This window comes from Apodemus sylvaticus, chromosome 22 (assembly GCF_947179515.1).
Source record: "Apodemus sylvaticus chromosome 22, mApoSyl1.1, whole genome shotgun sequence".
Taxonomy (NCBI): Eukaryota; Metazoa; Chordata; class Mammalia; order Rodentia; family Muridae; genus Apodemus; species Apodemus sylvaticus.
Genome location: NC_067493.1, coordinates 30,346,297 through 30,359,376, shown reverse-complemented (window position 1 = coordinate 30,359,376; position 13,080 = coordinate 30,346,297). Strand labels below are relative to the sequence as shown.

Below are 13,080 nucleotides of genomic sequence, written 5' to 3'. Positions count from 1 at the left end.
ACCATATGTGACTTGACATATGGAACTTGACATTGCACCTACTGTAACACAGTTTCTCAGGGCACCAGAAGCCGACTCATTTGTGAAGAAAGTGCAGAAATGAAGATGGGATTGATTCTCTTCATCTACGGGGGACTCTGGGCCTTCGCCAAGCTGCTCACTTCCTCTAGTCACCAAAGTTCAACAATCACATGCTTCCCAAAATAGACAAAAGCAAGAGTACTTTGTGTGTATGTTTTTATTTCAGTGCATTTTACTTTGGATTTTGTTATGTTGAGTTAGCTGGTTCATTGTTTTGGAAACAGTGTCACATTTACCCCAGGCTGGATTTGAACTCACTACATAGCAGTGGATATCCTGGAGCCCTTTATACCACCTTCCAAATGCTGAATTATAGTTCTGCACTACTCATCTCAGCTAAACTATCACCTCCCAGAAAGATAGGCAGCTGTCTTTGTTAGGTAACAATGGTGTACTTCTTTGACTGGATGTTTTTGCCCACTTAGAATACATAGGCTGTGAATATGGCTGTGTGTATAAATTCCTCATTGTGTAAGTGAAAGAACTAGAATTCAAAGCCCCTGAGCAAAGTTAAAAGATGAGAAAGCTTGAAGGTCACACACAATCCCAATCCTGAAGAGGCAGGGACAGATTATCTCTGTGCAAACTGACTAGCTAGACTAATCAATTAGTCATCTCTATGCCTCAGTAAAGTGGAAAGAGATAGAGGGAGCCTTGGTCAACTTTGAACTCACACAAGTACCCTGTGCATATGTGTTTTCACTCTCACACACACATGTCCCCACACATGCATATCTGCACACAAGCACACATATATATGCAAATTAATTAGCCAACAGATTATGACTTCTGAAATTTGAATGTAATATGCAAATTGTTCAGAGCAATGCTTTCCTTGTGCTACTGAAGGGAATTCATTTAGCCAGTGGAAGTCAGATTAGCTTTCCCATGAGCCATAGCACATAAGATATCAATTTAAATAATAAGTTGCACTCTGAGTGCAATCCTAATGTCAACAGGTGAATGGATCAGAGGGATTTAAGGAAGAGAATTGGACACTGACCTAACCAACTCCATTTTGTCCCATTTCTGCCTCTTTGGATGTTTCTTTCTGAGTTACTCCCCCATGCATTTACCTTAGACTATAAGAATGATGTGACTACTTGATAAGCACTATAGAACAAGACCACGTTCTCTTAGCAATGAAACCTACAGAACAGATCATGTGTGCAAAAACACAGAGAGGCACACACTCACTCTCACACTGAGGGTAACTATCTCTGATGGCAAGGTGTATCACAGAGTAGGAGCAACCAACACATGGGAATGAAAATGATGACAGCAACAAGAGCTTCTCTAGAGGCCCCTGCAGAAGCAAACATGCAATGGGATGTTTTTCTTAGACTATTGATTTAAGACTTATTGGTTTTCTTATACTATTGGTTTATGTAACTAAAGATTACTTTTCTACACTTCATACATACCTGACTTAATTAGGGTTTCTATTGAGGTAATGAAGACCCATGACCATATGCAACTCGTGGGTGAAAAGGTTTATTCATCTTTGAGTCAGTCAACCATCCAGAGAAGTCAGGACAAGAATTCAGGTCAAGAACCTAGAGGTAGAAATTCCATGAAAGAACACTGCTTACGTACTTGTTCCTTGTGGCTTGCTCAGCATTCTTTCTTATACAACTCAGTACAACTTTCCCACAGGTGACACTCTCCACAGCTAGCTGGGCTCTCCCACATCAATCATTAAGAAAATGCACTACATATTTGCCTATAGGCCAATCCTTCGGCAGTAGTTTTCTCCATTAAAATTCCTTCTTCCCGGATGACCCTAGATTGTATCAAGGTGAAATCTATTACTAGCCAGCACAATACCTTAAACACATACTCTGTTTCTTTCCATATGTTCTCAAAGCCCAAGGGCTAAGGAGATGAAACACGGAGTAAAGTACTGGCCATGACAGGATAAAGACATGAAGCAATTCCCCAGCAATCACAGAAAAAAGGCAGGAGTCTCCTTGGGCTGTTTGGTCAGTGTAGCCAATTGGTAAGAGACACTGCCTCAAAAACTAGCATAGAGAGCAATAGCAGAAGACACTTGGTGTTGACCTGTAACCTACATGCATTCTCAAAGGTGTGTGCAACCACATGCATATACATACAACACATTCACAGCCTCAAAGCTCCTGTTAACCGACTTGTTGTTAAGGAACCCCTTTGCCTGTTCTCAACTTGGTCTCATTGATCAAATCTGCTCCCTTTGTCCTCTACCTCTATTCATCTCTTTAATTATCATAATTCTATCCAGTGGGGATTCTCAGAACCCAGACTTCTGCTCTAACCCTGGCATTAGATCAATAGCAAGACTGTATTTATTTCTGAGCTTAATGCTTTCTCTGCTGTTATGTAAAATTGGACTTTGACTTGCTAGGGATACAGAAAGGATAAGTATATCAATACTGATAAGTCTGTGTGTTTCACGCACCTGTGTCATTAATTTTACTTAGACTTGCTGTAAACATCACCTAGTCATCTCAGACTGCAATCTGAATTTCTTCTGGCTGCAACTAGCCTCTGGCCTTGGGCTGTGAGTCATCTGTGTACTTTAAGTATTTTTAGCAAGTTGTGAAAGACATGTGGTAAATGATTCAGTAAATGTGGGGTGGGAGGGTGAGAGTGCTACAGTTATTGGATATATTTCTGTCACCTAATATCTGTCTGTATATCTGCAGCTCCACTCTCAGTATTCTCTTCTTGTTTAAAGCTACCATTTAAAATAGAACAAAGTTCAGAAAAAAAGCATGCCTCTCTTTATGGCACTTTATAAGCTGAGGCTTTGCATCGGATTGGCCACAGTGCTGGCTGGGTTTTAGTTTCAGGAAATGACTAAGCTATCTATCCTTACACAGTTAGACTATAGGCCTATAGGTGGATAGGACAGATGAAGTTCATGTTAACCCTATTTCAAGATCCTCACATGCAAATTAAGTGTTTCAGAGTAAATTGTTATTTCCATAAGAGTTTTGTGTGTGTGTGTGTGTGTGTGTGTGTGTACAAGCACACAAGCCTGTGTGGAGGTCAAAAATCAGCTTCAGGGATCTTTCTCAATCACACCCCACCTCACCTTTTGAGACAGGGTCTCCCTCTGGATCTAATTGGACAGCAAGCTCCTGGGACCTTTCTATCTCTACCTCTGCACAATTGTGGTTACATGTGTAACTTTCTGACCTGCATCCCAGGAATTCCAACTAAAGTTCTCATAGTTATGTTGGCAGTGCTTTTCCCTTATTCTGGTCTTATATTTTTAAAGTATAAAGGCCTTCGATTTGGCAAGCTCTGTAAGTCATCAACACTTAGCACACAGCAGTCTCCCCCTAATTTTCATGTATTGTTTGCTTTGGTTGGGATTTCCACAGAACACCCTTGATTCCTGATTTGTCCCTGCTGATATAAGACCAAGTAGTAATTATAGAAGACATGCATTGGATCTTCCATGGGGAATCTCATAAAACAATCTGAATCTCAACCAAATTTGCTGTCTTGAAACTTGCTGTTTCCTAAAATGATCCTAGTAAGAAAATGTGGTTTTCTAATGTACTACAGTTTTAATTTTTAAAATATATATTTTACTTATACTTTGAGAATTCCATACATATGGATTTTGGAAATGTAGTACATATAAACAATGGAATACTATTCAACTATAAAGGAAAATGAAATTTCCAGGTAAATGGGTAGAACTAGAAAATATTAAATAGAGTGACGTAACCCAGACTCAGAAAAACAAAGACCATGGTTTCTCACTCACATATAATCCATAGTAGCATAACTATGCAGGAAACATTGAAGGAGCTCAGTGGTTTTATTTATATCTTAATGCATTTCTATGTTTATGTAAAAGCAATGATTAAAAGAGGAAGACCTGATTTTGGAAGGAGATAGTCAGAAAAAATAATGTAATTGTGTTTTCTTGATTTAAATATATATTCATAGATAGAGAGAGGGATAAAACAACAATAACAAACCACCTCAAACAAATCCATCTAAAAGTCCTTTCTCAACAATTTCATCAAATAGAACTTCTTTATTCCCTGGACAACTCTTACTATTGGCATGAAAAATTCTGTTTTCTTTCTATATTCAAAAAGCATGGTTGTTTTCATATATGTATTCATGAGGAGGTCATAAGCATGGATATTATTAACAGCTATATCTATGTTTCCCAGTAGAGCATGTTGAAAGAGTTTGAGTCTAAAACTTTGGCTGAAGTTGTCCATCTGCTTCCCTTTTTCCTACGAACCTTTGGTGACTACTTCCTGATCCTGGATAATAAAGACAAGGAGAAAGTTTAACTAGACCTCAATAACCTTCTCAACAAAATTAGGCCAATCTGGTGACTGCCTGATGGAGCTGGTGACTACACCAACCAATATCTGTTTATGTTCCTTCCCATGCATCCTGTATGAGAGTCCCTGAGAAGACAAATCTAGCCAGATTATTATTTTAATTGAAAAAATGTGTGTGTGTGTGTGTGTGTGTGTGTGTGTGTGTATTCACAAGCATGGGGAAGTATTGTATATGAAAATGTATGTTAGAGCCAGAGACACATTTCCATTGTCTCCTTTAGTTTGCCTTAGGGATTGAGGCTGAGTCTCTCATTCATACCCAGAAGTTACCAACTCTGGCACTTTAGCCAGCTTGCTCTGGGCTCTCTCTCTCTCTCCCTCTCTCTCTCTCTCTCTCTCTCTCTCTCTCTCTCTCTCTCTCTCTCTCTCTCTCTCACACACACACACACACACAGGGATTTCAAGCAGTTTGGCATATCTGCCTGATATGTGTGCAGCAGATTTGAATGTTAGCCCTCATACTTGCTCTGTAAATACTTACACAGTGAGCCATCCTCCCAGTCCCCAAATTAGCCAAATTCTTTTTTTATTTAATTCTTTATTTATTTACACTCCAGATTTCATTGCCTCCCCCTGTCACCCTCTCACTGTTCCACATCCCATACCTCCTCTCCATCCCCATATCCACGGGGATGTCCCCACCGCTCACACCCCACCCCACCTAACCTCTAAACTTCCTAGGGCCTCGGGTCTCTTGAGGGTTAGGTGTGTCATCTCTGGATGAGCACATCCCTGGCAGTCCTCTACTGTATGTGTGTTGAGGACCTCATATCAGCTGGTGTATGCTGACTGTTTGGTGGTCCAGTGTTTGAGACATCTCGGAGTCCAGATTAATTTAGACTGCTAAGTCCTCCTACAGGATTGCCCTTCTTCTCAGCTTCCTTCGTCCTTTCCTAATTCAACAAGAGGGATCAGCTGCTTCTGTCCATTGGTTGTGTGCAAATAGCTGTATCTGACTCTTTAATCCGCTTGTTGGGTCTTTCAGAGGTCAGTCTTGATAGGCCCCCTTTTGTGAGTGCTCTGTAGCCTCAGTAATATGTCAGGCCTTGGGACCTCCCGCTGAGCTGGATCCCACTTTGGGCCTATCCCTGGACCTTCTTTTTCTCAGGTTCCTCTCCATTTCCATCCCAGCAGTTCTTTCAGACAGGCACAATTATGGGTCATACTTCTGATTGTGGGATGGTAAGCCCCATCACTCACTTGATGCCATGTCTTCCTGCTGGAGGTGGGCTCTCTAAGATTCCTCTCCCCACTGTCAGGCATATCATCTAAGGTCCCTCCCTTTGAGTCCTGAGAGTCTCTCAACTCCCAGGCCTCTGGTGCATTCTGGAGGGTTCCTCTAACCTCCTACCTCCCAAGGTTGTCTGTTTCCATTCTTTCTGCTGGTCCTCAGGACTTCAACCCTTTTCCCTCAACCAATACCAGATCAGGTTTCCTTCTTCCCCAACATGTCCATGTCCACCCCAGGTCTGTCCCTTCTTCCCAATTTGTAAATGCTTTCTTCTTCCTCCCAGGTGGGCCTGAGGCATCCTCACTTGGGCCTTTCAGCTTGTTGAACTTTTTGAGTCCTAGGGACTGTATTTTGGGTATTCTGTACTTTTTTTTGATAATATCCACTTATTAGTGAGTACATACCATGCATGCCCTATTGGGACTGAGTTAGGGCATCTCACTTAGGATGATATTTTCTTTTCTTTTCTTTTTATTAGATATTTTCTTTACTTGCATTTCAAATGTTATCTAATTTCCTGGTTTCTACCTCACCCCTGAAACCTGCTATCCCACCCCCTCTACCTCTGTTTCTATGAGGGTATTCACCCACCCACCCACTCCCACCTCCCCACCCTCACATTTCCCTATACTGGGGAATTAAGCTTTCAAAGTACTATGGGCTTCTTCTCCCATAGATGCCCTACAAAGCCATCCTCTGCTACATATGCAGCTGCAGCCGTGGGTGCCTCCATGTGTACTCCTTGGCTGGTGGTTTAGTCGCTGGGAGCTCTGGGGGGTCTGGTTGGTAGATATTGTAGTTCTTCCTATAGGGTTTCAAATCCTATAACTTGTAAGCCAGCCCCAATTAAATGTCATCCTTATAAGAGTTTTCTTGATCATGGTTTCGGTTCACAGAAGTAAAACCCCAATAAGACCCTCTGCTACCAAATTCAACACTCCTCTTCTTTAATCATTGTTGTTACATATAGATATAAATGAATCAACATATAATTACAACCACTGAATCCCTTCAAAGTAGCCTACATGTGTATGTTTCTATGAGTTACACATGAGTGAGAACACATTGTTTTTCTGAGTCTGGGTTACCTCATTCAATTTAATATTTTCTAGTTCTACACAAGTACCTGAATTTTTTTTACACCTCAACAGTATTCCACTGTGTACATGTACCACATTTCATTATCCATATGTATGGAATTCTCAAAGTATAAATAAAATATATATTCTAAAAATTGCAATTATTGTAGTAGACTAACAGAATATCACATTCCCTCATGATGGTCACTGTAGGAAAGAGCAAGATTCAAGATAGCAAATTTGGTTGCGATTCAGATTCTTTTCTGTGATTCCTTCTGGCAGATCCCATGTATGTTGGTCTTAATAAGAACAAATCAAGAATCAATGCATGCCATTGTAAAGGGTGTTGTGGTAATCCCAACAAAAGCACAAAAAGTACGTGAAAACAAGGAGAGACTGCTGTGCCCTAATTATTAATGACATAAAGAGCTTGCCCAAATAAAAAGCTATGTATATACTTTGAAAATATAAAACCAGGATAAGGGAGAAGCATTGCTCACAAAACATGATCCAAGATATAACAAGGGTACAAATTCCACTATGTTCATAGCTGCCTTGTTTATAATAGTCAGAAGCTGGAAAGAACCCAGATGTCCTTCAACAGAGGAATGGATACAGAAAAAGTGGTACATTTACACAATGGTGTACTAGTCAGCTATTAAAAACAAGGAAATCACAACATTTTTAGGCAAATGGATGGCACTAGAAAATATCATCCGGAGTGAAGTAACCCAATCACAAAAGAACACACATGGCATGCCCTTGCTGATAGGTGGATATTAGCCCAAAAGCTCAGAATAAACAAGTTACAATTCACAGACCACATGAAGTTCAAGAAGAAGGAAGACCAAAGTGTGGGTGCTTTGGTCCTTCTTAGAAGGAGTAACAGAATACTCACAGGAGCAAATAAAGAAGAAAAGTGTAGAGAAGACTGAGGGAAAGATCATCCAGGGTCTGCCTCACATGTGGATCCATCCCATAAACAGTCTCCAAATGCAGACACTATTGTGGATGCCAAGAAGTGCATGATGACAGGAGCCTGATATATGTGTCTCCTGAAAAGCTCTGCCAGAGCCTAACAAATACAGAGGGGGATGCTCACAGACAACTGTTGGACTGGGCATGGGGTCCCCAATAGAAGAGTTAGAGAAAGGGCTGAAGAAGCTGAAGGGATTTGCAACCCCATAGGAAGAACAATATCAATGAACCACACCCCCAGAGCTCTAAACCACCAATGAAGGAGTAGACGCAGAGGGAGCCACAAGCTGTATACGTAGCAGAGGATGACCTTGTCAGGCATCAATAGAAGAGCCACTTGGGGCCCTGCCAGAACCTTACAAATACAGAGGCAGATGCTAGCAGCCAACCATTGGACTGGGTGTGGGGTCCCCAATGGAGGAGCTAGAGGGTGGTCCAGAGGAGCTGAAGGGGTTTACCGTCCCAGGGGAAGAACAATGGTTTTGGCCACTCAGATGCCCCAGAACTCCCAGGGACTAAACCATCAACCAAGGGGTACAAATGGTTCCAGTCAAAAATGTGTCAGAGGAATGCCTTGTTGGGCATCAGTGGGAGGAGTGGTCCTTGGTCAGGTAAAGGCTCATTAGATGCCCCAACATAGAGAAATTGAGGTGGGGGTGATGTGGGAGTGGGTCGGCTGGAGGGGCATATACATGGAGGCAGAGGGTGGGAGGAGGGGTTGGGGTCTTTGGGGAGGGGGAAATCAGGAAAGGTTTTACCATTGGCAATGTAAATGAAGATGATAGTCAATAAAAAAAAGAGATCCTTGGTCCTGTGAAGGCTCGATGTTCTAGTGTAGGGGAATCTGAGGGTGGGGAGGCAGGAGTGGGTTGGTGCGTGGGGGGCACACCCTCATAGAAGCAGGATGAGGGGGATGTAATAGGAGGTTTCTGAGGGAAATCAGGAAAGGGGGTAACATTTGAAATGTAAATAAATAACATATCCAACAAAAAGAAAAAGGAAAACTATATAAAACCAGGTTAAGAGAGAAGCAATGTTTACATAACTGTGAAGACCTTAGTTAGAATTCCTGGAATGCAAGTCAGAAAGCCACACATGTAACTCCAGTGGTGGGGTGGTAGAACCAGAAAGGTTCCAGGATCTTGCTGTCCGGTCAGATCCAGTGAGAGACTCTGTCTCAAAAGATGAGAAGGAGTTTGGTTGAGAAAGACTTCTGATGTTGATTTTTTGACATGTGTTGATTTTTGATGTGTGCTTGTGTACACACACACACACACACATGCACATAAGATATAAAAATCTTATGGAAATAACAGTTTAATCTGAAACACTTAATTTACATGAGAGGATCTTAAAATAGGGTTAACATGAATATCATCTGTCCTATCCACCTATAGGCCTGTAGTCTAACTGTGTAAGGATAGATAGCCTAGTCATTTCCTGAAACTAAAACCCAGTCAGCACTGTGGGCAATCTAATGCAGTGTTATCCTACAAAGGACCATAAAGAGAAGCATGCTTTTTCTGAGCTTTGTTCTATTTTAAATGGTAGCTTTAAACATGAAGAGAATACTGAGAATGGAGCTGCAGACATACAAACAGACATTAGGTGATGAAATACATCCTGATAACCTCAGCACTCTCATCCCCACACACATTTATTGAATTATTTACCACATGTCTTTAACAACGTGCTAAAACTACACAGATGACTCACAGCCAAACTAAGGACAGAGGTGAGTTACAGCCAGAAGCAATTCTAGTTGTAATATGAGAGGACAAGGTGATGTTTACAGCACATTTAAGGGAAATTTAATCACATGGAAGTTTGAAACACACAGAGTCATCAGCATTAATGTATTAACCATTTTCTGTATCCCTAACAAGTCAAAGTTCAGTTTCAGTTAACAGCTAAGAAAGTATTAAGCTCAGAAATAAATAGTCTTTCTTATTGATCTGATAACAGGGTTAGGGCAAAAGTCTGGGTTCTGACTATTCCCACAGCACAGGCTGAATGTGCTCTAATTATCTGCATGTGATAATTAAAAAGATGAATCGAAGTAGAGGACCAAGAAGGGAGACTTGTTCAAAGGGGCCAAGTTGAAAGTAACAGACAGAGACTCATTGACAATAAGTCGGTTAACAGGAGCTTTGAGACTCTGAATGTGTTATATCTATGTCTATATGGTTGCCAACACCTTTGAGAATGCATGTAGGTTGCAGGTCAACATCAAGTGTCTTCTCCTATTGCTCTCCACCTTAGTTTCTGAGGCACGGTCTCTCACCAATTGGCTATACTCACTAAACAGCATCTCCAGGCTCCTCCTCTCCTCTCTTTTTCCGTGAATGCTGGGAAAATACTTCATGTCTTTGTCCTTGCGTGGCAAGCACGTTACTGACTTAACTCCTCAGCCTCTGGGCTTTGAGAATTTATGGAAAGATATCAAAAGTTGGGTTCAGTGTATAATGCTGGCTCTTTATGAATGTCACCTTGATATAAGCTAGGGTCATCTGGGAAGAAGGAATCTTAATGGGGAAAATTGCTGCGAAGACTGGCCTGTAAGCAAATCTGTAGTATGTTTTCTTGATTAATGATTGATATGGGAAGCCCAGCTAACAGTGGAGAGTGTCACCTCTGGGAAAGTGGTCCTGAGTTGTATAAGAAAACAGACTGAGCAACCCGGAAGGAGCAAATTAGTAAGAAGTGTTCCTCCATGGCCTCTGCTTCAGTTCCAACCTCCAGGTTCCTGCCTTGAAGTCTTGTCCTGACATCTATGGCAGGTGGACTGATGAAAAACTGTAAGAGGGATAAATTTTTTCCTACACATGATGCATTTGTCATGGAGGTATATTACAGCAATAGAAACCATAATTAAGACATGTGTGCATCCTCTACAACCTCACCGGCATGTGCTATCTCTGAAAATTTTAATCGTAGTCATTCTGAATGCATGGTTGTGAAGTGAAATCTCAGAGTCATTTTATTTACATTTCCTTTATGACTAAGGATTTTGAACATTTTTCTTTAGGTGCTTCTCAGCCATTCGACAATCTTCTGTTGAGAATTATTTTTCTCTGTACCTCCTTTTTTAAATTGGGTTATGGAGGTTGTTGTTGTCTAACTTCTTAAGTTCTTTATATATTTGAGATACTAGCCCTCTGTCAGATGTAGGATTAAAGAAGATCTAATTTGGCAAAAACATCCAAACAAACAAGAGCACCATTGCTATCTAACAAAGACAACTGTCATTCTTCTGGGAGGTGACAGTTTAGCTGGGCTCAGTAGTGCCGAACTATAATTCGGCATTTGGAAGGTGGTATAACGGGATCCAGGATATCCACTGCTATGTAGTGAGTTCAAATCTAGCCTGGGGTAATTGTGACACTGTTTCCAAAACAACAAACCAGCTATCTAAATCTAACCAAATCCAAAGTAAAACAAACTGAAATAAACACAAAGTACTCTTGCTTTTGTCTATATTGGGAAGCATGTGATTGTTGAACTTTGGTGACTAGAGGAGGTAAGCAGCTGGGTGAAGGCCCAGAGTCCCCCTTAGATGAAGAGAATCAATGCCATCTTCATTTCTGCATTTTCTTCACAAATGAGTTGGCTTCTGGTGCCCTGAGACACTACGTTACAGTAGGTGCAATGGCAAGTTCCACGTATGGTTCAATCTCTTGATACAGCTCTTAGAATGATGGGTTTTTCTGGTTGAAAAATCCTTTCTTTCTTAGTTTTAAGGGAATCTGAAACAGTTGCATAAAGCACAGTGAGGGTCAAACAATGAGGTGTCACCAAGCACAGAACAAGAAAGATATTCATTAAGAACAAATACTATTTTCATTAGTTTTCATTAAGCACATGAAAACTATTCTTTCCTCGGGTGTCATTTCCTAAGAGCCATACAAGGTTTTAAAAATTTGGGCTCTGAGTGTAAGACTCAAGTCTTCATGCTCACACACAAACATTTTCCTAAATGCACTACTTTCCAGACCCTAAATTTAGAAAATTGGTATACATTTTTCTATAATATTATTAATTTTTAATTACTTTTAAGAAAACATACTACCAGTGCCCTCCTACCATCCTTTACCTCATCCACTTTGTTTCTGAGAGGGTGCTCCCACAACCACCCACCCACCCACCTCCTTCCCATCCATCCTTAGGCATGCCCGTTCCCTGGTTTATCAAGCTCCAGATCTTCTTGCTTACAATGCAGACTTTTCCCTGAATGAACCACTCTCCAGCCCATGAGTTTAGAGAATGGTTATACTTTTTTTAAGCAAAAGATACAGTTGCTAAACTGCAGAACCTAACCATCCCCAGTCACAAAAGTAGTTACTTGACTCAGAATAAATTAAAATGCGAGCAAGCATATACTTCTTTGCACATAGATGCCCCCCAATTAAAACACCAAATTACATGTAAGTTATTGAGAAATCACACCGACCTGAGTTTCCTTACAAGGTTGGAAGGAGAAGTTCTGCAGGACTCTGACAAGAGCAACTTTCATGTTCATGAGAGCAAACCTCATGCCAATACAGTTCCTGGGTCCTTTCCCAAAGGGCAGGTACATGTAAGGTTTGATGCTGTCCTGATTCTTCTTTCTGAACCTGGTCCCACAGAAGTAGATGAAGACAAGTTATTGAAGCATAAAATCCACAACAACCACTTGTTTGATATCTTTTAGCTGCCCACAAGCAGTAGTAGACAGGATGCTTGCTAGGGTTGCATGTAGATATCTTCATGCTGAGCTTCGTAGAGTTAGTTTTTGGAAGTTTCTTAATTGTATACAACACACTGTGATCCCGTTCCTTTCATTCCATTCTTCCCAACTAGTCATCCTCCTACTTTCTTGCCTCACTTTTTTCTGATATGTGCAAGTCTTTTTCATGTGTTCATAGATGATTTGCAGTTATGATGGAACTGGGAATGTCATTTCCCAGGAACAGGGAAGACATTATATAGCATACCTACCAACCCTCCAGCCAGTACAATATGTCCACCCCCTCTTCTGTAACGTTACCTAGGCCTTGGAGCGTGAGATACACTATCGAAGTTGTAGGCTACAGGTCTATTCCTTTCCCTTTACCATGGAGAAGCTTTTAGTTGTATCAAGGATTCTGCTCAAAATATTTATTGTCTGTCTGTCTGTCTGTCTGTCTGTCTGTCTGTCTATCTATCTATCTATTTTTTAACACAAGGTCTTAGTATGTAGCTCTGGCTGTCTGAGACTCTCTGTGTAGAAAAAGCTGGCTTCAAACTCACAGAGATCTACCTTCCTTTGGCTCCCAAGTGCTGGGATTAAAAAGATGGGCCACCACACCCAGATTAAGAAAACTTATCGCTGAAC

The 13,080-nt window shown here is 41.1% G+C and overlaps 1 pseudogene; it reads right to left on the bottom strand.

Annotated features, from left to right (window-relative positions):
• Positions 1-11,396: 11,396 nt before the first annotated feature.
• Positions 11,397-13,080, bottom strand: part of LOC127672487 (cytochrome P450 3A9-like) — a 29,414-nt pseudogene continuing 27,730 nt past the window's right edge.